The sequence below is a fragment of the Triticum aestivum genome, chromosome 3B, assembly GCF_018294505.1.
Source record: "Triticum aestivum cultivar Chinese Spring chromosome 3B, IWGSC CS RefSeq v2.1, whole genome shotgun sequence".
In the NCBI taxonomy this organism is placed as follows: Eukaryota; Viridiplantae; Streptophyta; class Magnoliopsida; order Poales; family Poaceae; genus Triticum; species Triticum aestivum.
Genome location: NC_057801.1, coordinates 156,025,605 through 156,051,963, shown reverse-complemented (window position 1 = coordinate 156,051,963; position 26,359 = coordinate 156,025,605). Strand labels below are relative to the sequence as shown.

The 26,359-nt window shown below is 43.2% G+C and overlaps 1 pseudogene; it reads right to left on the bottom strand.

Annotated features, from left to right (window-relative positions):
- Positions 1 to 25,141, bottom strand: part of LOC123067414 (uncharacterized) — an 89,751-nt pseudogene extending 64,610 nt beyond the window's left edge.
- Between the last annotated feature and the right edge of the window lie 1,218 nt (positions 25,142 to 26,359).

Sequence of the window (26,359 nt, the reverse complement as noted above, 5' to 3'; positions counted from 1 at the left end):
TCTGGAATCCTCAAATCTGCAGCCAAACTCATCCTTTTGAATCTATATTCATACTCACAGTTTTGGTTTTGCAGATCATAGATTTGGGCTTGGAGGTGCTCGATCTTCTCATGTAGATTATAGATGGCTTCCTCGGTCTTCTTGGCATCCGGCTCATAGTTGTTGGTGAACTCCGCGAGCATCTTGTGGGTAGCATTGATTCCATGCTCCACCATCCTCTGGCACTTGAAAACTTGTTGCTCCATTGCTTCGAGCCTCAACTCCACGCTTCCGGTTCCCTTTGGTCCCTCAACATCGCGGATGTGCAGCAACCCATCACGCATCTCAATGGTTTGAGGGTGTCGCAGCACCTCCGCGAGGTAAGGGTTGATAACCTTCTCGAAGAACTTGTCCTTGGAAGCACTTGGGGTCCTCATGATGATCTAGACCTGTCAGAAAACAGCTCGAAACAAGAACAGGGGAGATTTGCGTGATATGAGAGTCAAAACCTTCGGGAGTATATATAATGAGTTTTTACTAACCAAAATACGTATCGTGCAAGGAAACGGAGTCCGGAGGGCACACGAGGTGCTCACGAGGTAGGGGGCGCGCCCAGGGGGTAGGGCGCGCCCTCCACCCTCATGGAGGCCTCGTGTCCTCCCCGGACTGCTACTTATTTTTCTATTTTTCTAAATATTCCAAAACGGAGAAATATTGCCTTTAAAATTGTTTTGGAGTTGGTTTACTTACCGTACCACATACCTATTCCTTTTCGGAGTCTGGAACGTTCTGGAAAGTGTCCCTTATGTATTCCTCCGGGGTTACAGTTTCAAGAATATTAGTTTCAACATTTATAGGGTTACCTGAGATATAGTGTTTGATCCTTTGACCGTTTACCACCTTCGGATTTGTGCCTGCAAAGTTGTTGATTTTTATGGCACCAGAATGATAGACCTCCTCGATAACGTAAGGACCTTCCCATTTGGAGAGAAGTTTTCCTGCAAAAAATCCTTAAACAAGGGTTGTATAGCAATAGATAATCACCTACATTAAACTCACACTTTTGTATCCTTTTGTCATGCCATCTTTTAACTTTTTCTTTAAACAACTTGGCATTTTCATAAGCTTGGGTTCTCCATTCATCAAGTGAGCTAATATCAAATAACCTCTTCTCACCGGCAAGTTTGAAATCATAGTTGAGCTCTTTAATAACCCAATATGCCTTATGTTCTAATTCGAGAGGTAAGTGACAAGCTTTTCCATAAACCATTTTATATGGAGACATACCCATAGGAGTTTTGTATGCAGTTCTATAGGCCCATAATGCATCATTCAGTTTCTTGGACCAATTCTTTCTAGACCTATTGACAGTCTTTTGCAAGATTAATTTGAGCTCTCTATTGCTCAATTCTACCTGACCACTAGACTGCGGGTGATATGGAGATGCAATTCTATGATTAACGTCGTATTTAGCAAGCATCTTAGGGAAAGCACCATGAATAAAGTGTGAACCACCATCAGTCATTAAGTATCTAGGGACTCCAAACCTCGGAAAAATAACTTCCTTAAGCATTTTAATAGAAGTGTTATGATCAGCACTACTAGTTGGAATAGCTTCTACCCACTTAGTAACATAATCAATAGCAACTAAAATATGAGTGTAACCATTAGAGGCAGGAAAAGGTCCCATATGATCAAAGCCCCAAACATCAAATGGTTCAATAACAAGTGAATAATTCATAGGCATTTCTTGACGTCTACTGATATTACCAATTCTTTGACATTCATCGCAAGACAAAACAAACTTACGGGCATCCTTGAAAAGAGTAGGCCAATAAAAACCGGATTGCAATACCTTATGTGCAGTTCTATCTCCAGCGTGGTGTCCTCCATAAGCTTCGGAGTGACACTTGCGTAGGATCTGTTCCTGTTCATGCTCAGGTACACAACGTCTAATAACATCATCTACTCCTTCTTTATAAAGATGTGGGTCATCCCGAAAGTAATGTCGCAAGTCATAGAAAACCTTTTTCTTTTGTTGGTATGTGAAGCTAGGCGGTATAAATTTAGCTACAATATAATTAGCATAACCAGCATACCATGGAGTGCTACGAGAAGTACTTATGACAGTTAATTGCTCATCAGGAAAGCTATCATCAATAGGTAGTGGGTCATCAAGAACATTCTCTAGCCTAGACAAGTTGTCTGCAACGGGGTTCTCAGCTCCTTTTCTATCAACAATATGTAAATCAAATTCTTGAAGCAAGAGAACCCATCTAATGAGTCTAGGTTTTGCATCTTTCTTTTCCATAAGATATTTAATAGCAGCATGATCTGTATGAATAGTTACTCTAGAATCAACAATATAGGGTCTGAATTTATCACAAGCAAATACAACCGCTAAAAGTTCCTTTTTGGTAGTAGCATAATTTCTTTGAGCATTGTCTAGAGTCTTACTAGCATAATGGATAACATTCAATTTCTTATCAACTCTTTGCCCTAGAACAGCACCTACAACATAATCACTAGCATCACACATAATTTCAAAGGGTAAATTCCAATCAGGTGGCTGAACAAGAGGTGCAGAGACTAATGCTTTCTTAAGTATTTCAAATGCTTCTACACAATCATCATCAAAGACAAATGGTACATCTTTTTGTAATAAATTAGTCAGAGGCCGAGTGATTTTTGATAATTCCTTAATGAACCTCCTATAAAATCCGGCGTGACCAAGGAAACTTCTTATACCTTTGATGTCCTTGGGACATGGCATCTTTTCAATAGCATCAACCTTGGCTTTATCAACATCAATACCTCTTTCAGAAACTTTGTGCCCCAATACAATACCTTCATTCACCATAAAGTGGCACTTTTCCCAATTCAAGACAAGATTAGTTTCTTCACGTCTCTGCAAAACTCAAGCAAGATTGCTCAAGCAATCATCAAAAGAGGAACCATAGATGGAAAAGTCGTCCATGAAAACCTCACAAATTTTCTCACAAAAGTCAGAGAATATGGCCATCATGCATCTTTCAAAGGTAGCAGGTGCATTACATAAACCAAAAGGCAGACGTCTATAAGCAAAAGTACCAAAAGGGCATGTAAAAGTAGTCTTTGATTGATCTTTAGCCGACACAGGTATTTGAGAAAAACCAGAATAACCATTTAGAAAGCAATAATGTGTATGTTTGCATAATCTTTCTAGTATTTGATCAATAAAAGGTAAGGGGTGATCCCTCTGGCTAAAATATAGGGAGGCGACACAGCCCTCCAGCCCCGCTCCCCTCCCTAGGGTCCCCCCCCCCCCCCGCCGCCGCCGGCGACCCCGCTCCCCCGCCGGCGCCGGGCGCGCCCCGCTCCCCTCCCCCTCTCCTCTTCCCCCTCCCCTCTCCTCTTCCCCCTCCCCTCCCCTCCCCTACCCTCCCGCGGCGCGCCCGCGCGCGCCCGGGGGGTCCCCTGTGCCGCGGCCCTTGGCCCCATCTCCCTCCCCTCCCCCCCCCCGCCGTCGCCGGCGCGCTCCGTCGGGCAAAGCCCGACGGGCAAGGCAGCAGCAGGGCCCTCCTTCCCTGTCCGCTTGAGGGCGCCGGTGCGGGGCGGCCCCTTTGAGCAACGGTGCTGGATGCCTGCGGAATCCAGCGGTGCGGCTGCGGTCTCGCGGGGCGGCGGGGTGGCCTGCTATGGCGGCGCTCCGGCGAACCTCAGGCTACGCACTGTGGGGCGGCTGTGGTGCTCCCATCTCGGGAGGTGGCGCGCGACCGGTCTAGGGCCGGATCCGTCTGGATCTGGCTTTGGTGGCCGGCCGGTGGCGCCTGGCTCCGGTGGTGCGTGCCCGGCGGCTCCGGCGCTCGGAGCCTGCCGGGCAACGCGTGTAGGGCAGCGGCCGGGCGTGGCTGCTGCTCCGGCCGTGGGCGGCGACTTGGGTAGGCCTCGGTGGCCTACCAATGTCATGGCGGCTTCACAGTGACTCGACGGATCTGTCCGCGGCAACGGCCAGCTCCTCCGGCGTCGGTTTGTCTACGTTCGGGCCGTCTCGTCCTTCACCCCATATCCTTGTTGCCTGGGCGCTACTCCCATCAAAGGACTGGTCCTTTCCCAGCTACGATCCACCGCTCGTCTCGCGCCCGATGCCGTAGGACAGAGCTCGTCTCGCACACGATGCAGCAGGACCGAGCTCGTCTCGCGCACGATGCAGCAGGACCGGGCTCGTCTCGCGCACGATGCAGCAGGACCATCCTCGTCTCGCGCATGATGCAGCAGGACCGAGCTCGTCTCGCGCATGTTGATGCAGGACCGAGCTCATCTCACGCTTGGGGTAGCAGGATGGGTCGGTGGATGCCGGCTCTGGCCGACCTATTGGGTCTCGACGCTGGGAGTTGCCCAGGGGCGCGAAAGGTTGGACCTTTCCGCTCGTCTCTTTCATTGGGGTGCGCCGGGTCATGAGTGAGGTGGTGTCGAGGTCTTGGATGCTGGGGCGGCGGCCCTGGTGGTGGTGGTGGCGTGGTGCTCTTGGACAAAGCCCGCGCCTCGGTGCTGCCCGCTCATCATGGCCGTGTGGGCGGCGTGGTTGCCGGGGTGTGGCGTCCGGTGGCGGTGAATGTTGGCCGAGGTGAAAACCTGCTCTTTCTTCAGAGGGACCGGCGGCGGTGAAGATCGCTCCCTTCTTGAAGGCGTCGTCGCGTCTCTCATTGCCAGGCATGCGGCTCCAGGGGAAACTTTGATCCTTGGATCAAGCGGTGGTGGCGCTCCGGTGTCCTTTCCTTCCTGAAGGCGCCGCCTTGGAGCGCATGTTTCGTCATATGTAGCTTCATATCTTCGGGACGGTAGTGCTAGGAGTAGTGTTGCTGCGCTCAGCGGCTCTGTATCCTGTCCTGGGTGTGTGCGTGTGTTGTGGTGGCGTTGCATGTGGTTGTACTGGATGCTTGTGGGTTGTTGCTTTATATATAAAGCGGGGCGAAAGCCTTTTTCGGCAATAAAAGGTAAGGGGTAATGATCTTTCTTAGTAGCCTTATTTAATTTGCGAAAACCAATTACCATCCTATAACCTGTGATAATTCTTTGCGGAATCAATTCATCTTTATCATTAGGAACAACAGTAATACCTCCCTTCTTAGGGACATAATGGACAGGGCTTACCCACTGACTATCAGCAACGGGATAAATTTTACCTGCCTCCAGAAGCTTGAGTATTTCCTTTCTTACCACTTCTTTCATTTTAGGGTTCAAACGTCGTTGAGGATCACGAACCGGTCTGGCATCCGCTTCCAAATTTATTTTATGTTGACATAGAGTGGGACTAATGCCCTTAAGATCATCCAGAGTATATCCAATAGCGGCACGATGCTTCTTCAGAGTTTTCAATAATCTTTCTTCTTCATGCTCTGAAAGGTTAGCGCTAATAATGACAGGATATATTGTCTTTTCATCAAGATAAGCATATTTAAGATTATCAGGCAACGGTTTAAGCTCAAACACGGGATCACCCTTGGGTGGAGGAGGATCCCCTAGGATTTCAACAGGCAAATTGTGTTGTAGAATAGGTTCCTGTTTAAAGAATACTTCATCTATTTCCCTTCTTTCATTCATGAACATATCAGTTTCATGGTCTAGCAAATAGTGTTCTAAAGGATCACTAGGAGGTACAGCAATAGAAGCAAGACCAATAATTTCATCCTTACTAGGCAATTCTTCCTCACGATGTTGTTTACTAAATTTAGAGAAATTAAACTCATGAACCATATCATCCAAGCCAATAGTAACAACATTCTATTCGCAATCTATTGTAGCATTAACAGTACGCAAGAAGGGTCTACCAAATATAATGGGACAAAAGCTATCTTGTGGAGAACCAAGAACAAGAAAATCAGCGGGATATTTGGTTTTCCCACACAAGACTTCAACATCTCTAACAATTCCCATTGGAGATATAGTATCTCTATTGGCAAGTTTAATTGTAACATCAATTTCCTCTAACTCAGCAGGTGCAATCTCATGCATAATTTCCTTGTATAAGCCAATGGGTATAACACTAGCACTAGCACTCATATCACATAGGCCATGATAACAATGATCTCCTATTTTAACAGAAATAACATGCACGCCTACCACAGGTCTATGTTTATCTCTATCACAGGGTTTAGCAATTCTACCAGTTTCACCAGTGAATTGAATAACATGCCCATCAATATTATCAGACAAGAGATCTTTAACAATAGCAATATTGGCTTCTACTTTGACTTGCTCAGGAGGTGTATAAGTCCTAGTATTGCTTTTACGAACAACAGTTGAAGCTTTAGCATGATCCTTCATTCTAACAGGGAAATGGGGTTTCTCAACATAAGAAGTACGAACAATAGGATCATTATAAGTGACAATCTTTTCTTCAACTTTAATAGGTGCAGCTACTTTTACTTCTATGGGAGATGATATTTAAACCACTTCTCCTTGGGGAGATCAACTAAGTAGCAAAAGATTCACAAAAAGAAGCTACTATCTCAGAGTCAAGTCCATATTTAGTGTTAAACTTACGGAAAATATCAGTATCCATAAAATATTTAACAAAATCAAACTTAGGTGGCATACCTGACTCCTTACCTTCGTCGAGGTCCCAATCTTCAGAGTTGCGTTTAATTCTATCCAATAAATTCCATCCAAATTCAATAGGCTTCATCATAAAAGAGCCAGCACAAGAAGTATCGAGCATGGTGCGATTGTTATCAGAAAGCCGAGCATAAAAATTCTGGAGAATTATCAATTTTGAGAGCTCATGATTGGGGCATGAATATAACATTTATTTAAGCCTCCCCCAAGCTTGAGCGATGCTTTCTCCTTCGCTAGGCCAAAAATTATATATATAATTGCGATCACGATGAACAAGATGCATAGGGTAATACTTTTGATGAAATTCCAATTTCAATCTTTTATAGTTCCATGCTCTCGTATCATCACATAGCCTATACCATGTCAATGCGTCTCCCTCCAAAGATAAAGGGAAAGCCTTCCTCTTAACAACATCATCGGGTATACCTACAAGATTAAATAGTCCACAAATATCATCCACAAAGCGTAGATGTTCGTCAGGATGCTTTGCTCCATCTCCTGCAAAAGTGTTAGCTAGCAGTTTTTCCATCATACCCGAAGGAATCTCAAAAGAAGTTTCATTTTCAATAGGTTCAGTAGGTTCAGTAGGTTGAGGAGCAACTCTTTGCTCTACTGGACGGGGTGAAGATACCCCGAACAAGCCCCTCAAACAATTACTTTCCATAGTAACAAGTGACAGAAAATTTCAGCACACTAAATAAATTTTTCCTTACCAAATTCCACCTACCAAAGGCGCTTCACACCCCGGCAACGGCGCCAGAAAAGAGTCTTGATGACCCACAAGTATAGGGGATTTATCATAGTCCTTTCGATAAGTAAGAGTGTCGAACCCAACGAGGAGCAGAAGGAAATGATAAGCGGTTTTCAGCAAGGTATTCTCTAAAAGTACTGAAATAAATGGTGACAGATAGTTTTGTGATAAGATAAATGGTAACGAGCAACAAGTAACAAAAGTAAATAAAGTGCATCAAGGTGGCTCAATCCTTTTTGTAGCAAAGGACAAGCCTGGACAAACTCTTATAATAGGAAAAGCGCTCCCGAGGACACATGGGAATATCGTCAAGCTAGTTTTCATCACGCTCATATGATTCGCGTTCGGTACTTTGATAATTTGATATGTGGGTGGACCAGTGCTTGGGTACTGTCCTTACTTGGACAAGTATCCCACTTATGATTAACCTCTATTGCAAGCATCCGCAACTACAACAAAAGTATTAAGGTAAACCTAACCATATCATGAAACATATGGATCCAAATCAGCCCCTTATGAAGCAACGCATAAACTAGGGTTTAAGCTTCCGTCACTCTAGCAACCCATCATCTACTTATTACTTCCCAATGCCTTCCTCTAGGCCCAAATAATGTTGAAGTGTTATGTAGTCGACGTTCACATAACACCACTAGAGGTTAGACAACATACATCTTATCAAAATATCGAACGAATACCAAATTCACATGACTACTAATAGCAAGACTTCTCCCTTGTCCTCGGGAACAAACGTAACTACTCACAAAGCATATTCATGTTCATAATCAGAGGGGTAATAATGTGCATAAAGGATCTTAACATATGATCTTCCACCAAATAAACCAACTAGCATCAACTACAAGGAGTAATCAACACTACTAGCAACCTACTAGCACCAATCCCGGACTTGGAGACAAGAATTGGATACAAGAGATGAACTAGGGTTTGGAGATGAGATGGTGCTGGTGAAGATGTTGATGGAGATTGCCCTCTCCCGATGAGAGGAGCATTGGTGATGACGATGGTGATGATTTCCCCCTCCGGGAGGGAAGTGTCCCCGGCAGAACATCTCTGTCGGAGCCCTAGATTGGTTCCGCCAAGATTCCGCCTCGTGGCGGCGGAGTCTCATCCCGAAAGGTTCTCCCTTATTTTTTTCTCATCGAAAGACTTCATATGGGAGAATATGGACGTCGGAGAGCCACCAGGGGGCCCACGAGGAAGGGGGCGTGCGCCCCCCACCCTCGTGAGCAGGGTGTGGGCCCCCTGGCCTTCATCTTTGGCGACGATTTCTCTTTATTTATTTTAAGGTATTCCGTGGAGTTTCAGGACTTTTGGAGTTGCACAGAATAGTCCTTCAATATTTGCTCCTTTTCCAGCCCAGAATTCCAGCTGCCTGCATTCTCCCTCTTCATGTAAACCTTGTAAAATAAGAGAGAATAGCCATAAGTCTTGTGACATAACGTGAAATAACAGCCCATAATGCAATAAATATTGACATAAAAGCATGATGCAAAATGGACGTATCAGCAGGCAGGAGTCGGTCTACTTGTCGCGGACGTGATGCCTATATACATGATCATGCCTAGATAATCTCATAATTATTCACTTTTCTATCAATTGCTCGACAGTAATTTGTTCACCCGCCGTAATACTTATGCTATATTGAGAGAAGCCACTAGTGAAACCTATGGCCCCCGGGTCTATCTTTTATCATATAAGCTTTCAATCTACTTTTATTTGCATCTTTACCTTTTTGCATCTATATTATAAAATACCAAAAATATATTTATCTTATCATATTATCTCTATCAGATCTCACTTTCGCAAGTGATCGTGAAGGGATTGACAACCCCTTTATTGCGTTGGTTGCGAGTTCTTTGTTTGTTTGTGTAGGTGTGTGGGACTTTTGAGGAGCCCCCTACTGGATTGATACCTTGGTTCTTAAAAACTGAGGTAAATACTTACGCTACTTTGCTGCATCACCCTTTCCTCTTCAAGGAAAACCAACGCAAGCTCAAGACGTAGCACGTAACAACCGGCGGACTAACCTTTGGCAAAGGTCCGATCCATGGCTTGATTTTAGGCGACTGTGAAAGAACCATGGGACCGAAAAAACAAATTTCTTGCGGCCGCCGCCATGATTGATGAGTAAAGAATCGGGTGTTACCAAGTGGTACGTCTTGAGCTTGCGTTGGTTTCCCTTAAAGAGGAAAGGGTGATGCAGCAATAGTAGCGTAAGTATTTCCCTCGGTTTTTGAGAACCAAGGTATCAATCCAGTAGGAGGCTCCTCAAAAGTCCCACGCACCTACACAAACAAACAAAGAACTCGCAACCAACGCAATAAAGGGGTTGTCAATCCCTTCACGACCACTTGCGAAAGTGAGATCTAATAGAGATAGTATGATAAGATAAATATATTTTTGGTATTTTATAATATAGATGCAAAAAGTAAAGATGCAAATAAAAGTAGATTGGAAGCAAATATGATAAGAGATAGACCCAGGGGCCATAGGTTTCACTAGAGGCTTCTCCCAAGATAGCATAAGTATTATAGTGGGTGAACAAATTACTGTCGAGCAATTGATAGAAAAGTGAATAATTATGAGATTATCTAGGCATGATCATGTATATAGGAATCACGTCCGCAACAAGTAGACCGACTCCTGCCTGCATCTACTACTATTACTCCACACATCGACCGACTCCTGCCTGCATCTAGAGTATTAAGTTCATAAAGAACAGAGTAACGCATTAAGCAAGATGACATGATGTAGAGGGATAAACTCATGCAATATGATATAAACCACATCTTTTTATCCTCGATGGCAACAATACAATACGTGCCTTGCAACCCTTTCTGTCGCTGGGTAAGGACACCGCAAGATTGAAACCAAAGCTAAGCACTTCCCCCATGGCAAGAAAGATCAATCTAGTAGGCCAAACCAAACTAATAATTCGAAGAGACTTGCAAAGATAACTCAATCATACATAAAAGAATTCAGAGGAGATTCAAATATTTCTCATAGATAAACTTGATCATAAACCCGCAATTCATCGGATCTCGACAAACACACCACAAAAATAGTTTACATCAAATAGATCTCCACAAGAGAGGGGGAGAACATTGTATTGATATCCAAAAAGAGAGAAGAAGCCATCTAGCTAATAATTATGGACCCGAAGGTCTGTGGTAAATGATAACCCACAAGTATACGGGATAGTTGTAGCCTCTTTCGATAAGTAAGAGTGTCGAACCCAACGAGGAGCTAAAGGTAGAACGAATACTCTCTCAAGTCCTATCGGCCACTGATACGACTCTACGCACGCTTGACGTTTGCTTTACCTAGAACAAGTATGAAACTAGAAGTACTTTGTAGGTGTTGTTGGATAGGTTTGCAAGATAATAAAGAACGCGTAAACAAAACTAGGGGTTGTTTATATAAAGATGCAATAAAGTAAATAGAGCGAGTGTGGAAAAGTGGTGGTAGGAATTGTGGAAGTGTCCCTAAGCAATTGACTACGTTACTAGACCGATAGCAAGTTTTATGTGGGAGAGGCCACTGCTAGCATGTCATCCCTGACTTGGAATTCTATGCACTTATGATTGGAACTATTAGCAAGCAGTCCGCAACTACTAACGTTCATTAAGGTAAAACCCAACCATGGCATTAAGATATATTGGTCCCCCTTCAATCCCGTATGTATCAGTTTCTATGCCAGGCTGAAGCTTCTGTCACTCTTGCCCTCGAATACATAGTCCTATCAACATACAACTAACCCTATGGTGTGATCCACGCGCGCGCTCATATGATGGGGACCAAAGGATAGCAACATAACCACAAGCAAATTAAATCAATCATAGCAATTCATCAACCACCAAAAGGACAACGAAATCTACTCAGACATCATAGGATGGCAACACATCATTGGATAATAATATGAAGCATAAAGCACCATGTTCAAGTAGAGGGTACAACGGGTTGCGGGAGAGTGGACCGCTGTATATAGAAGGGGGAAGGTGATGGAGATGTTGGTGAAGATGGCGGAGGTGTTGGTGAAGATCGCGGTGATGATGATGGCCCCCGGCAGCGCTCCGGCTCCACCGGAAGCAAGGGGGGAGAAGCCCCCTTCTTCTTCTTCTTCCTTGTACTCCTCCCTAGATGGGAGAAGGGTTTCCCCTCTGGACCTTGACTCCCATGGCTTGGGAGGGGCGAGAGCCCCTCCGAGATTGGATCTATCTCTCTGTTTTTGCATTCTGGAATCCTTCACATTCACCGTTTCTTTTATATCTGGAGATCTGTAACTCCGATTGGGATGAATCTTTCGCCAAGATTTTTCTCGTAAAATTATCTTTCTTGCGGCAAAAGAAGAGCGCCAACCGCCTTACGGGTGGCCCACAAGAGTCCAGGGCGCGCCCAGGGGGGAGGGCGCGCCCCTCTGTCTCGTGGCCACCCTGGACACCATTTCGCGTTCATTCTTCCTCCGGAAAATCCCAAATATTCCAAAATAATTCTTTGTCCGTTTTTATCCCGTTTGGATTCCATTTGATATTGGGTTTCTGCGAAACATAAAACATGCAACAGACAGGAACTGGCACTGGGCACTGGATCAATATGTTAGTCCCAAAAATAGTATAAAAAGTTTCCAAAAGTATATGAAAGTTGAAGAATATTGGCATGGAACAATCAAAAATTATAGATACGATGGAGACATATCAGCATCCCCAAGCTTAATTCCTGCTCGTCCTCGAGTAGGTAAATGATAAAAAAATATTTTTTGATGTGGAATGCTATCTAGCATAATCTTGATCATATGTCTAATCATGGCATGAATATTAAGACACGAGTGATTCAAAGCAATAGTCTATCATTTGACATAAAAACAATAATACTTCAAGCATACCAACCAAGCAATTATGTCTTATCGAAATAACATAGCCAAAGAAAGCTCATCCCTACAAAATCATATAGTCTGGCTATGCTCCATCTTCATCACACAAAATGCTCCCATCATGCACAACCCCGATGACGAGCCGAGCAATTGGTTCATACTTTTTAACGCGCTTCAGCTTTTTCAACTCTTACGCAATACATGAGCGCAAGCCATGGACATAGCACTATGGTGGTATATGGTGGTGGTTGTGAGGACAAAAAGGGAGAAAATAGTCTCACATCAACTAGGCGTATCAACGGGCTATGGGGATGCCCATCAATAGATATCAATGTGAGTGAGTAGGGATTGCCATGCAACGAATGCACTAAGAGCTATAAGTGTATGAAAGCTCAAACTGAAAACTAAGTGGGTGTGCATCCAACTTGCTTTCTCATGAAGACCTCGGGCGTTTGAGGAAGCCCATCATCGGAATATACAAGCCAAGTTCTATAATGAAAAATTTCCACTAGTATATGAAAGTGAAAGCATAGGAGACTCTCTCTATGAAGAACATGGTGCTAGTCTGAAGCACAAGTGTGGTAAAAGGATAGTAACATTGCCCCTTCTCTCTTTTTCTCTCATTTTTTCCTTTTTCTTTTTTCATTTTTTTTCTTTTTCATTTTTTTCTTTCTTTTTGGTGGGCTTCTTTGGCCTCTTTTTTTATTTGGGATTCTTTGGCCTCTTTTATTTTTCATAAAGTCCGGAGTCTCATCCCGACTTGTGGGGGAATCATAGTCTCCTTCATCCCTTTCCTCACTGGGGCAATGCTCTAATAATGAAGATCATCACACTTTTATTTACTTACAACTCAATATCTCAAAGATATGACTCTATATGAATGCTTCCGGCGGTGTACCGGGATTTGCAATGATCTAGCATAGCAATGACATCAAAAAAACGGACAAGCCATGAAAACATCATGCTAGCTATCTTACGACATGCAAAGCAATATGACAATGAATGCTCAAGTCATGTATATGATGATGATGGAAGTTGCATGGCAATATATCTCGGAATGGCTATGGAAATGCCATAATAGGTAGGTATGGTGGCTGGTTTGAGGAAGGTAAATAATGGGTCCATGATACCAGCAAAAGTTGCGCGGCACAATAGAGGCTAGCAAAGTGGAAGGGTGAGTGTGCGTATATCCGTGGACTCACATTAGTCATAAAGAACTCATATACTTATTGCAAAAGTCTACTTAGCCCTCGAAGCAAAGTACTACTACGCATGCCCCTAGAGGGATAGATTGGTAGGAAAAGACCATCGCTCGTCCCCGACTGCCACTCATAAGGAAAGCAATCAAAGAGCACCTCATGCTCCAACTTCGTTACATAACGGTTCACCATACGTGCATGCTACGGGACTTGCAAACCTCAACACAAGTATTTCTCAATTTCACAATTACTCAACTAGCACGACTCTAATATCACCACCTTTATATCGCAAAACTATTGCAAGGAATCAAACATATCATATTCAGCGATCTACAAGTTTATGTAGGATTTTATGACTAACCATGTGAATGACCAATTCCTGTCATCTCTCTAAAAGATATAAGTGAAGCAAGAGAGTTTAATTCTTTCTACAAAAGATATGCCCACGCTCTAACAAATATAAGTGAAGCAAAAGAGCATTCTACAAATGGCGGTTTTCTATGTGAAGAGAAACAGGCAATCCAAACTTCAAATGATATAAGTGAAGCACATGAAGCATTCTATAAAGCCATACTCAAAAGATTTAAGTGAAGTGCAATGAGAATTCTATAAATCAACCAAGGACTATCTCATACCAGCATGGTGCATAAAAGAAAATGAAAACTAAATGCAAAAGACGCTCCAAGACTTGCACATAATGCATGAATGAAACGAATTCGAAAACATACCGATACTTGTTGAAGAAAGAGGGGATGCCTTCCGGGGCATCCTCAAGCTTAGACGCTTGAGTCTCCTTGAATATTTACTTGGGGTGCCTCGGGCATCCCCAAGCTTGAGCTCTTGCCTCTCTTCCTTTTCCTCATATCGAGACATCCTCGATTAGACACTTCATCCACACAAAACTTCAACAGAAAACTCGGTAAGATCCGTTAGTATAAAAAAGCAAATCACCACTTTAAGTACTCTTGCAAACCAATTCATATTTTGTTTTTGCATTGTGTCTACTGTAATATAAATTTTCCATGGCTTAATCCACTAATATAAATTGATAGATTCATCAAAACAAGCAAACTATGCATCGAAAACAGAATCTGTCAAAAACAGAACAGTCTGTAGCAATCTGAACATCCACCATACTTCTGGTACCCCAACAATTCTACCAAAATTATTAAAAATAAAAAAGTTTTATATAAATACGGTGCAAAAGAAATCAGAACCAAATGACGTTCCAGTTAAAAATGTAAAATCGCGCACTACAGCCAAAGTTTCTGTCCGTACAAACCAACAAGCATTGTAAACATCCTAAAGGCAAACCTTGGCACATTACTTTTATAATACAATGGAATTGTACAAGGGGATAATTATTTTTGATGAAAAGTTTCTGTAGTTAAGATTCACAAAGTTTTCGTGAGCATGAACAAAGTTCAAGGAGCTCTCCCACTTCAACAATGCTTGTCTCTCTTACTTTCACTTTCCTTTTTGAAAAGTTTTTAGGTTTCCCTCTTTATTTTTTTGTTTTTAAACTATATAAAAGCATTCAACAGAAATAAATGACTCTCTAAAACTTTCGGGTTGTCTCCCTGGCAGCGCTTCTTTAAAGCCATTAAGCTAGGCATTAGTGCTCAAGTAATGATCCACCCGGATCCCAAGGTATATCAAAGCCAATTTTAATTAACAATGATTTGTAATTTAGTAGTGAGCACAAAGTAACATATATCATGCAACAACGAAGTATAACTCTCTTCCTATGCATCAGCATGTCATAAAATAACAATTCATGCACACATAGTAAAGGCCAATGCATAGTATAAACAGTTTCCTGCAATTCTATCATATTGGAAACATAAAGAGGCGGAGATAGAGTTCCTCTCTCATAATAATTGCAAGTAGGAGCAGCAAGCACATGCATATTATATTCATCAAAATCATCATGTGCAATGGTAAAAGGCAACCCATCAATATAATCCTTAATAAGCACAAACTTCTCCGATATAGTGTAGTTTGGAGAATTCAAAAAGATAATAGGACTATCATGCGTGGGTGCAATAGCAACAATTTCATGTTTAACATAAGGAACTATAGCAAGTTCATCTCCATAAGCACAATTCATATTGGCATCTTGACCACAAGCATATCAAGTATCATCAAAAAGGGATATTTCAAGAGAATCAACGGGATCATAGCAATCATCATAGCAATCATCCTTCGGTAAGCACGAAGGGGAATTAAATAATGTATGAGTTGGAGGGTTACTCTCATTAGAAGGTGGGCACGGGTAGCTAATCCGCTCTTCCTCCTTTTGTTCTTCGCTCTCCTCATCATCTTTTTCATCCAATGAGCTCACTGTTTCATCAATTTCTTCTTCCATAGCTTCCTGCAAAATATTAGTCTCTTCTTGGACAGCGGAGAAGTCCTCAATATATGGTTTAACATAGGCATTAGAAGCATAATTATCATAACAATATTGAAATATGGCAAAATTTTCAGATTTGTAAAGAGTAGCATCATACTTTTCAATCAAAGAGGCAATCTCATAAGCACCTTTAAAAGCAACAAATTCTTCAATTTGTTGAACATCATAGTAATTGTAAACACCCTTAGCATACGAAGATACGATTCCATTATCACTAAACAAGCATTGATAGGGTAGGTGTTTCTTAGGGTCTTCAGAACAACAAGTAAACTCATATATTTCACATAAATTCCAAGCATAGCATTGCAAACGTTGAATTTGATCCCATAATAGTTTCCCTTTTTCAGATATACGGTGTCGCACAAAACAAGCATGCTCATCTAAAGATTTGCCCTCAACTAAACTAGTGGGGGTTTCAGCACGAGCACAAAGGGATCGAAGATGATCCAAGTAAAAAGCTTCAGGAGTGTGATAGATTTTGAGTGGTTCTTCAACCACTGGTTAGTAGGTACAACTAATTTTTTTGGTATTTTACGTTTCCTACCCATAGCTAAAGATAGAAAACAACTAAGAACAGCAAATAAAAATTACTTAGTGATAAAGCAAACAAGCACACACGAGAATATTCACCCCACGCTATGACTCCCCGGCAACGGCGCCAGAAAAAGGTCTTGATAACCCGCAAGTATACGGGACAGTTGTAGCCTCTTTCGATAAGTAAGAGTGTCGAACCCAACGAGGAGCTAAAGGTATAACAAATACTCTCTCAAGTCCTATCGGCCACTGATACGACTCTACGCACGCTTGACGTTCGCTTTACCTAGAACAAGTATGAAACTAGAAGTACTTTGTAGGTGTTGTTGGATAGGTTTGCAAGATAATAAAGAATGCGTAAACAAAAACTAGGGGCTGTTTAGATAAAGATGCAATAAAGTAAATAGAGCGAGTGTGGAAAAGTGGTGGTAGGAGTTGTGGAAGTGTCCCTAAGCAATTGACTACGTTACTAGACCGATAGCAAGTTTTATGTGGGAGAGGCCACTACTAGCATGTCATCCCTGACTTGGAATTCTATGCACTTATGATTGGAACTATTAGCAAGCAGTCCGCAACTACTAACGTTCATTAAGGTAAAACCCAACCATAGCATTAAGATATATTGGTCCCCCTTCAATCCCGTATGTATCAATTTCTATGCCAGGCTGAAGCTTCTGTCACTCTTGCCCTCCAATACATAGTCCTATCAACATACAACTAACCCTATGGTGTGATCCACGCGCGCGCTCATATGATGGGCACCAAAGGACAGCAACATAACCACAAGCAAATTAAATCAATCATAGCAATTCATCAACCACCAATAGGACAACAAAAATCTACTCAGACATCATAGGATGGCAACACATCATTGGAAAATAATATGAAGCATAAAGCACCATGTTCAAGTAGAGGGTACAGCGGGTTGCGGGACAGTGGACCGCTATAGATAGAGGGGGGAAGGTGATGGAGAGGTTGGTGAAGATGACAGTGGTGTTGGTGAAGATCGCGGTGATGATGATGGCCCCCGGCGGCGTTCCGGCGCCACCGGAAGCAAGGGGGAGAGAGCCCCCCTTCTTCTTCTTCTTCTTCCTTGACCTTCTCCCTAGATCTGAGTAGGGTTTCCCCTCTGGTCCTTGGCTCCCATGACTTGGGAGGGGCGAGAGCCCCTCCGAGATTGGATCTATCTTTCTGTTTCTGCGTTCTCTGATTCTACCCCTTCACCGTTTCTTTTATATCTGGAGATCCGTAACTCCGATTGGGGTGAATCTTTCGCCCAGATTTTTGACATAAAATTAGCTTTCTTGCGGCAAAAGAAGAGCGCCAACTGCCTTACGGGTGGCCCACGAGAGTCCAGGGTGCACCCAGGGGGGGAGGGCGCGCCCCCCTGTCTCGTGGCCACCCCGGACACCGTTTCGCATTGATTCTTCCTCCGGAAAATCCCAAATATTCCAAAATAATTCTCCGTCCATTTTTATCCCATTTGGATTCCGTTTGATATTGGGTTTCTGCGAAACATAAAACATGCAACAGACAGGAACTAGCACTGGGCACTGGATCAATATGTTAGTTCCAAAAAATAGTATAAAACGTTGCCAAAAGTATATGAAAGTTGAAGAATATTGGCATGGAACAATCAAAAATTATAGATACAACGGAGACGTATCATTAAACTAGTCACAACTCGTCGGAGGGACTATGGTGTTGATGTAGAAGCCCTCCGTGGTCGATTCCCTCTCCGGCAGAATGCCGACGAAGGCTCCAAGATGGGATCTCGCGGATACAGAAGGTTACGGCGGTGGAAATTGTGTTTCGTTGGCTCCCTGGATGTTTTCGGGGTACGTAGGCTTATATAGGAGGAATAAGTACGTTGGTGGCCGTCCGAGGGGCCCACGAGACAGGGGGGCGCGCCCTATAGGGGGGCGCGCCCTACCCTCTCGTGGCCGCCTCGGCTACTTCTTGACTTGCACTCCAACTCCTCTGGATCACGTTCGTTCCAAAAATCACGCTCCCGAAGGTTTCATTCCGTTTGGACTCCGTTTGATATTCCTTTTCTTCGAAATACTGAAATGGGCAAAAAAAACAGCAATACGGGCTGGGCCTACGTTAGTAGGTTAGTCCGAAAAATGATATAAATGTGTAAAATAAAGCCCATAAACATCCAAAAGGGGTAATATAATAGCATGAAACAATCAAAAATTATAGATACGTTGGAGACGTATCAAGCAACCCCAAGCTTAATTCATGCTCATCCTCGAGTAGGTAAATGATAAAAGAAGAATTTTTGATGTGGAATGCTACCTAGCATAATTCTCAATGTAATTTTCTTTATTGAGGCATGAATGGTCAGATCCAAATGATACAAAATAAAAGTTCATATTGACATAAAAATAGTGATACTTCAAGCATACTAATCAAAGTAATCATGTCTTCTCAAAATAACATGGCCAAAGAAAGTTATCCGTACAAAATCATATAGTCTGGCTGTTTCTCTATCTTCATCACACAAAGTATTTAATCATGCACAACCCTGATGACAAGTCAAGCAATTGTTTCATACTTTAATAATCTCAAACTTTTTCAACTTTCATGCAATACATGAGCGTGAGCCATGGACATAGCACTATATGTGGAATAGAATGGTGGTTGTGGAGAAGACAAAAAAGGAGAAGATAGTCTCACGTCAACTAGGCGTATCAACGGGCTATGGAGATGCCCATTAGCAGATATCAATGTGAGTGAGTAGGGATTGCCATGCAACGAATGCACTAGAGCTATAAATATGTGAAAGCTCAATAAAAGAAACTAAGTGGGTGTGCATCCAACTCGCTTGCTCACGAAGACCTAGGGCATTTTGAGGAAGCCCATCATTGGAATATACAAGCCAAGTTCTATAATGAAAAATTCCCACTAGTATATGAAAGTGACAACATATGAGACTCTCTATCATGAAGATCATGGTGCTACTTTGAAGCACAATTGTGGAAAAAGAGATAGTAGCATTGTCCTTTCTCTCTTTTTCTCTCATTTTATTTTTTTTCTTTTTCTTTTTCTCCCTTTTTTCTTTTTTTATTTGGCCTTTTTTTTCTTGGCCTTTCTTTTTTTCCCTTTTTTTTCTTTTTGTAAAGTCCGAAGTCTCATCCCGACTTGTGGGGGAATCATAGTCTTCATCATCCTTTCCTCACTAGGACAATGCTCTAATAATGAAGATCATCACACTTTTATTGATTTACAACTCAAGAATTACAACTCAAATCTAGAACAAGATATGACTCTATATGAGTGCCTCCAGCGGTGTACCGGGATATGCAATGAATCAAGAGCGACATGTATGAAAATTATGAAGGTGGCCTTGCCACAAATACAATGTCAACTACATGATCATGCAAAGAGCAATATGACAAAAGTAATGTGTGTCATATGAATGGGACGGTGGAAAGTTGCGCGGCAATATATCTCGGAATGGCTTTGGAAATGCCATAATAGGTAGGTATGGTGGCTGTTTTGAGGAAGGTATATGGTGGGTGTATGGTACCGGTGAGAGTTGCGCGGCACAAGAGAGGCTAGCAATGGTGGAAGGGTGAGGGTGCGTATAATCCATGGACTCAACATTAGTCAAAAGAACTCATATACTTGTTGCAAAAATCTAGAAGTCATCAAAAACAAAGTACTACACGCATGCTCCTAGGGGGATAGATTGGTAGGAAAAGACCATCGCTCGTCCCCGACCGCCACTCATAAGGAAGACAATCAATAAATAAAACTGTGCTCCAACTTCATCACAAAGCGGTTCACCATACGTGCATGCTACGGGAATCACAAACCTCAACACAAGTATTTTTCATAATCACCTCAACTAGCATGACTTTAATATCACTACCTCCATATCTCAAAACAATTATCAAGTATCAAATTGATCATAGCATCCAATTCACTTTCTATGATAGTTTTTATTATACCCAACTTGGATGCTCATAATTCTAGGACCAAATTTGTAACCATAGCAAATACTATGCTGTTCTAAAAGACTCTCAAAATAATATAAGTGAAGCATGAGAGACTAGCAATTTCTTCAAAATTAATCCACCGCCGTGCTCTAAAAGATATAAGTGAAGCACATAGAGTATTCTAGCAAATTCTAATCAAGTGGGCTTCTCCCAAAAGGTGTATACAACAAGGATGATTGTGGTAAACTAAAAAGCAAAGACTAATATAATACACGACGCTCCAAGCAAAACACATATCATGTGGCGAATAAAAATATAGCTCCAAGTAAAGTTACCAATGAACGAAGACGAAAGAGGGGATGCCTTCCCGGGGCATCCCCAAGCTTAGGCTTTTGGCTATCCTTGAATATCTTGGGGTGCCATGGGCATCCCCAAGCTTAGGCTCTTGTCACTCCTTATTCCATGGTCCATAAAAGCTTTACCCAAAACTTGAAAACTTCACAACACAAAACTCAACAGGAAATCTTATAAGCTCCGTTAGTGAAAGAAAACAAAACCACCACATAAGGTACTATAATGAACTAATTCTTTATTTATTTTGGTGTTAAACCTACTATATTCCAACTTCTCTATGGTTTATAAACTATTTTACTAGCCATAGATGCATCAAAATAAGCAAACAACACACGAAAAAACAGAATCTGTCAAAAACAGAACAGTCTGTAGCAATCTGTAACTAACGCAAACTTCTAGGACTCTAAAACTCCTATCAAAATAGGAAGTCCTGGAACATTTGTCTATTGATGAGCAGCAAAAAGAATCAACGCAAAAGCACGTTTCTGTGATTTAACAAAACTAAATTCGTGCGTGAAAAGTTTTTGTTTTTCAGCAGAATTAAATCAACTATCATCATAGGTTATCCTATAGGTTCTACTTGGCACAAACACTAATTAAAACATAAAAAACATCTAAACAGAAGGTAGGCGCAAAATTTATTAAATAACAGCAAGGAAAAATATTGGGTTGTCTCCCAACAAGCGCTTTTCTTTAAAGCCTTTTTAGCTAGGCATTGAGATTTCAATAATGCTCACATGAAAGACAAGAATTGAAGCACAAAGAGAGCATCATAAAACATGTGACAAACACACTTAAGTCTAACATACTTCCTATGCATAGGCATCTTGTAAGCAAACAAATTATCAAGGCAAGCAAAAACTAGCATATGCAAGGAAGAACAAAGAGACGATAGCAATCTCAACATGACGAGAGGTAATTTAGTAACATGAAAATTTCTACAACCATATTTTCCTCTCTCATAATAATTACATATAGGATCATAAGAAAATTCAACAATATAGCTATCACAAAACATATTCTCAACACGATCCACATGCATGCAAAGTTGACACTCTTCCAAGATAGTGGGATTAACATTAACTAAAGTCATGACCTCTCCAAACCCACTTTTATCAAAAATATCATAAGATTCAACATACTACAAATATGTGAGATCTAAAGTTGACACTCTTCCAAACCCACTTTCATTATTATTGAAAACACTATTATCAATCTCATATTCATCATGGGGCTAAAACAGTTTTCAAGAACATAAGAAGAATCACCCCAATCATGATCATTGCAACAAGTAGTAAACATAGCAAAACTAGCATCCCCAAGCTTAGGGTTTTGCATATTATTAGCACAATTGACATCAAGAGAATTTATAGTAAAATCATTGCAATCGATTGCTTTTCATCGAAGGAACTACCAAGTATGGGTGCAATAGCAACGATCCCACGTTTAACGTAAGGAACTATAGCAAATTCATATTCACAAATATTGGCATCATGGCCACAAGAATAGCAAGCATCATGTTCGTCAAGGGATATTTTAACCAAATCATCGGAATCATCATTATCTATAGATTCATGCATATCATTATTTTCTTCCAAACCAACGGTCATTCTTTCAATAAATTCTTGGACATAGACATTATGAGCAAAGTTTTCATTGCAATATTTAAGTATGACGGAATTTTCAGACTTGTTGAGAGTAAAATCATACTTTTCAATCAAAGAACCAACTTCATGAGCACCCTTAAAAACGACAAATTCTTCTATTTGTTCGATATCATAGTAACTATAAACACCCTTTGCATAAGAAGATAAGATTTCATTATCATTGAACTCACATAGGTAGGGAAGGTGTTTTTTAGGGTTCTTAGAGCAACAAGTAAAATCACAAATTTCACAAAGATTCGAAGCATAGCATAGCAAACTATTTATATGATACCATAAGACCTTCCCTTTTTTAGACAAATGATGACGCACAAAATGAGCATGCTCATCTAAAGATTTCCCATCAACTAAGCTAGTTGGGGTTTCAGCACGAGCACATAAGGATCAAAGATGATCCAAGTAGAACACTTTAAGTGGATCCATATCAATAGATTTTCAGAAAGCAAAGATGCAAGCATATAGAAGGCACATGGCAACGGGAAGGCAAACGGAAAAGAGAGGGAGAGATTAGGAAAGAGAGGGCGAATAAAACGGCAAGGGTGAAGTGGGGGAGAGGAAAATGAGAGGCAAATGGCAATTAATGTAAATGCGAGGGAGATGAGTTTGTGATGGGTACTTGGTATGTCTTGACTTGAGCAAAGACCTCCCCGGCAACGGCGCCAGAAATCCTTCTTGCTACATCTTGAGCTTGCGTTGGTTTTCCTTGAAGAGGAAAGGGTGATGCAGCAATAGTAGCGTAAGTATTTCCTTCAGTTTTTGAGAACCAAGGTATCAATCCAGTAGGAGGCTCCTCAAAAGTCCCACCCACCTACACAAACAAATAAAGAACTTGCAACCAATGCAATAAAGGGGTTGTCAATCCCTTCATGGCCACTTGCGAAAGTGAGATATAATAGAGATAGTATGATAAGATAAATATATTTTTGGTATTTTATAATATAGATGCAAAAAGTAAAGATGCAAATAAAAGTAGATTGGAAGCAAATATGATAAGAGATAGACCCGGAGGGCCATAGGTTTCACTAGAGGCTTCTCCCAAGATAGCATAAGTATTACGGTGGGTGAACAAATTACTGTCGAGCAATTGATAGAAAAGCGAATAATTATGAGATTATCTAGGCATGATCATGTATATAGGCATCACGTCTGCAACAAGTAGACCGACTCTTGCCTGCATCTACTACTATTACTCCACACATCGATCGACTTCTGCCTGCATCTAGAGTATTAAGTTCATAAAGAACAGAGTAACGCATTAAGCAAGATGACATGATGTAGAGGGATAAACTCATGCAATATGATATAAACCACATCTTTTTATCCTCGATGGCAACAATACAATACGTGCCTTACAACCCTTTCTGTCACTGGGTAAGGACACCGCAAGATTGAACCCAAAGCTAAGCACTTCTCCCATGGCAAGAAAGATCAATCTAGTAGGCCAAACCAAACTGATAAGTCGAAGATACTTGCAAAGATAATTCAATCATACATAAAAGAATTCAGAGGAGATTCAAATATTTCTCATAGATAAACTTGATCATAAACCCACAATTCATCGGATCTCGACAAACACACCGTAAAAAGAGTTTACATCAAATAGATCTCCACAAAAGAGGGGGAGAACATTGTATTGAGATTCAAAAAGAGAGAAGAAGCCATCTAGCTAATAAATATGGACCCAAAGGTCTGTGATAAACTACTCACAACTCATCGGAGGGCTATGGTGTTGATGTAGAAGCACTCCGTGGTCGATTCCCCCTCCGGCAGAACGCCGACGAAGGCTCCAAGATGGGATCTCGCGGATACAAAAGGTTACTGCGGTGGAAATTGTGTTTCGTTGGCTCCTTGGATGTTTTCGGGGTACGTAGGCTTATATAGGAGGAAGAAGTACGTCGGCGGCCGCCCGAGGGGCCCACGAGACAGTAGGGCGCGCCCTATAGGGGGCGCGCCCTACCCTCTCGTGGCCGCCTCGGCTGCTTCTTGACTTGCATTCCAAGTCCTCTGGATCACGTTCGTTCCAAAAATTAGACTCCCGAAGGTTTCATTCTGTTTGGACTTCGTTTGATATTCCTTTTCTTTGAAATACTGAAATAGGCAAAAAAACAGCAATACGGGCTGGACCTTCGGTTAGTAGGTTAGTCCCAAAAATGATGTAAATGTGTAAAATAAAGTCCATAAACATCCAAAGGGGGTAATATAATAGCATGAAACAATCAAAAATTATAGATACATTGGAGACGTATCACCAAGCCTAGCCGAGAAAACGGCAGATCCGACGAGACCGGCAGATCATCATCATCCTCCTCCTCGTCGGCAAGAATCCAGAAGCGTCCCCCAAACCGCGGCCGGGGCTTCGATCCTTCCAGCTCCATCGTAAGATCCACGACCTCAATTCGATCTTCCCCGTCCACAGGCTCCTGCACACATTCAAGAACCTAAATCTGATAAATATCAATCAAAATACGCATACCTATGGCGATCTTCTCATCGGCCTCCAGATGTCGATCGGCCAAGATCTCCCCTTCATGATCTCTAATCGTCATCCATCTGGAAGGGTGCGAGTAGATCGATCCACCATTCCAATGCCCGGCCATCCGAACGTCTTCGTAATGAACTCGCCACTTGGTTGGATGCAAGAACCCCCGACCCGATCCGTCGTCGAGGAAATTCCTCGAAGAACCGGGCAGGGCGTCGGCTCCTGCGCCGCCGCGGGCGTCACCCGTGCTGCCGACCGCAGCTCTTCCAAGGACGGAAGTGGCGGGGGTGGTGGTTCCGGCAGGGGCGACAGAGTCGCCTCTCCATCGCCCTCCATCACCGGTCATAGCTAATCTTCTGACCAGAGTATAATATATAGTTAATCTTTGGTCCTCACGTGGTGGTGCTTCTCTTGGCACAATCCCCGATGCTTGATGTTGCCTTTTTCAGCCAACGTAACTGCCACCAGATGCAAAGCTACCCATGTATACTTCCCTTCGCTGATTAATTTTCTTCTAGCCTCCATGCACGTGCCTTTTTTCACAAACAAATCTCACGCCTCACATCTGGCTTTCCTGCGGGCTTTGTCTAGCCAACTCGTACAGCTCCTGTCAAAGCCTTTCCGATCCGGCCACAAGTTCCTGATGGACCACGTCCCTTCAGCCACGTGCTACACGTGGGATCCCCGTGCATTTTACGTCAACTCCACCGCGCGACCCTATCCTGTTCGTCCCGGTCCGTTTGGGGTAAAAAGAACAAAGGAGGCGGCCCAGCGCGCGATGGCCCGGACCCATCCTGACCGTTTTATGTTCGGGCCGACCCATTCCGAGCGCAAACTTGCGCCGGGTTTGGGTCGCGGCGGACACCAAACGGACGCGCCCTCGTCCGCGTCGGGGCCGTGTGGCAGGCGGCCACCTACCTTCCTCCCGTCCACATCAATGCGCACGGGCGGGCGACCCCACCTGTCATCCACACATGAAAGGGTCGCCGTCCTTCTTTAAGTGGGAAGCGTGGACCGGTCGTCGTCCACACTGCCCCACGCCACCCCGCGGCCTCCTCGAAACCCGACAGCCCCAGGCCCCAAACCCTAGCCAAGAACTCGTCGGCCGGCCGCCCCGCAGCCATGGGGCTCTGGAACTACGGCCGCAAAGGCAAGCACGACCGCGAGGCTGGCTCCTCGTCGGGGCGTCGCCGCGGCTCGGTGAAGAAGGAGGAGCCGGCCTCGCCATCGCCACCACGCCGGGCCCCCTCGCCGCCCGCGTTCTCCATCGCCCCCGCGTCCGCCGGCGAGCGCGACCGGCACTACATCCGCGCTGAGGTGTGCCGTCGTTATTGGGAGACGAGGACGCCGATCCCCTGGAGCGACGCCCACCTCCCCAACAACTGGCATTTGTCGGCCGACCGCGTGCCGATCCCGCCGATCCCGATGACCGGTCGTGCGCGCCGCCAGGAGATCGAGCGCCGCCGCCGCCTCCTCCCGGACGACCTCTACTACGACCCCAGGTACGCCCCCGACTCGCCATTGTGGGACACCTGATTCCGCGATGAGCACGAC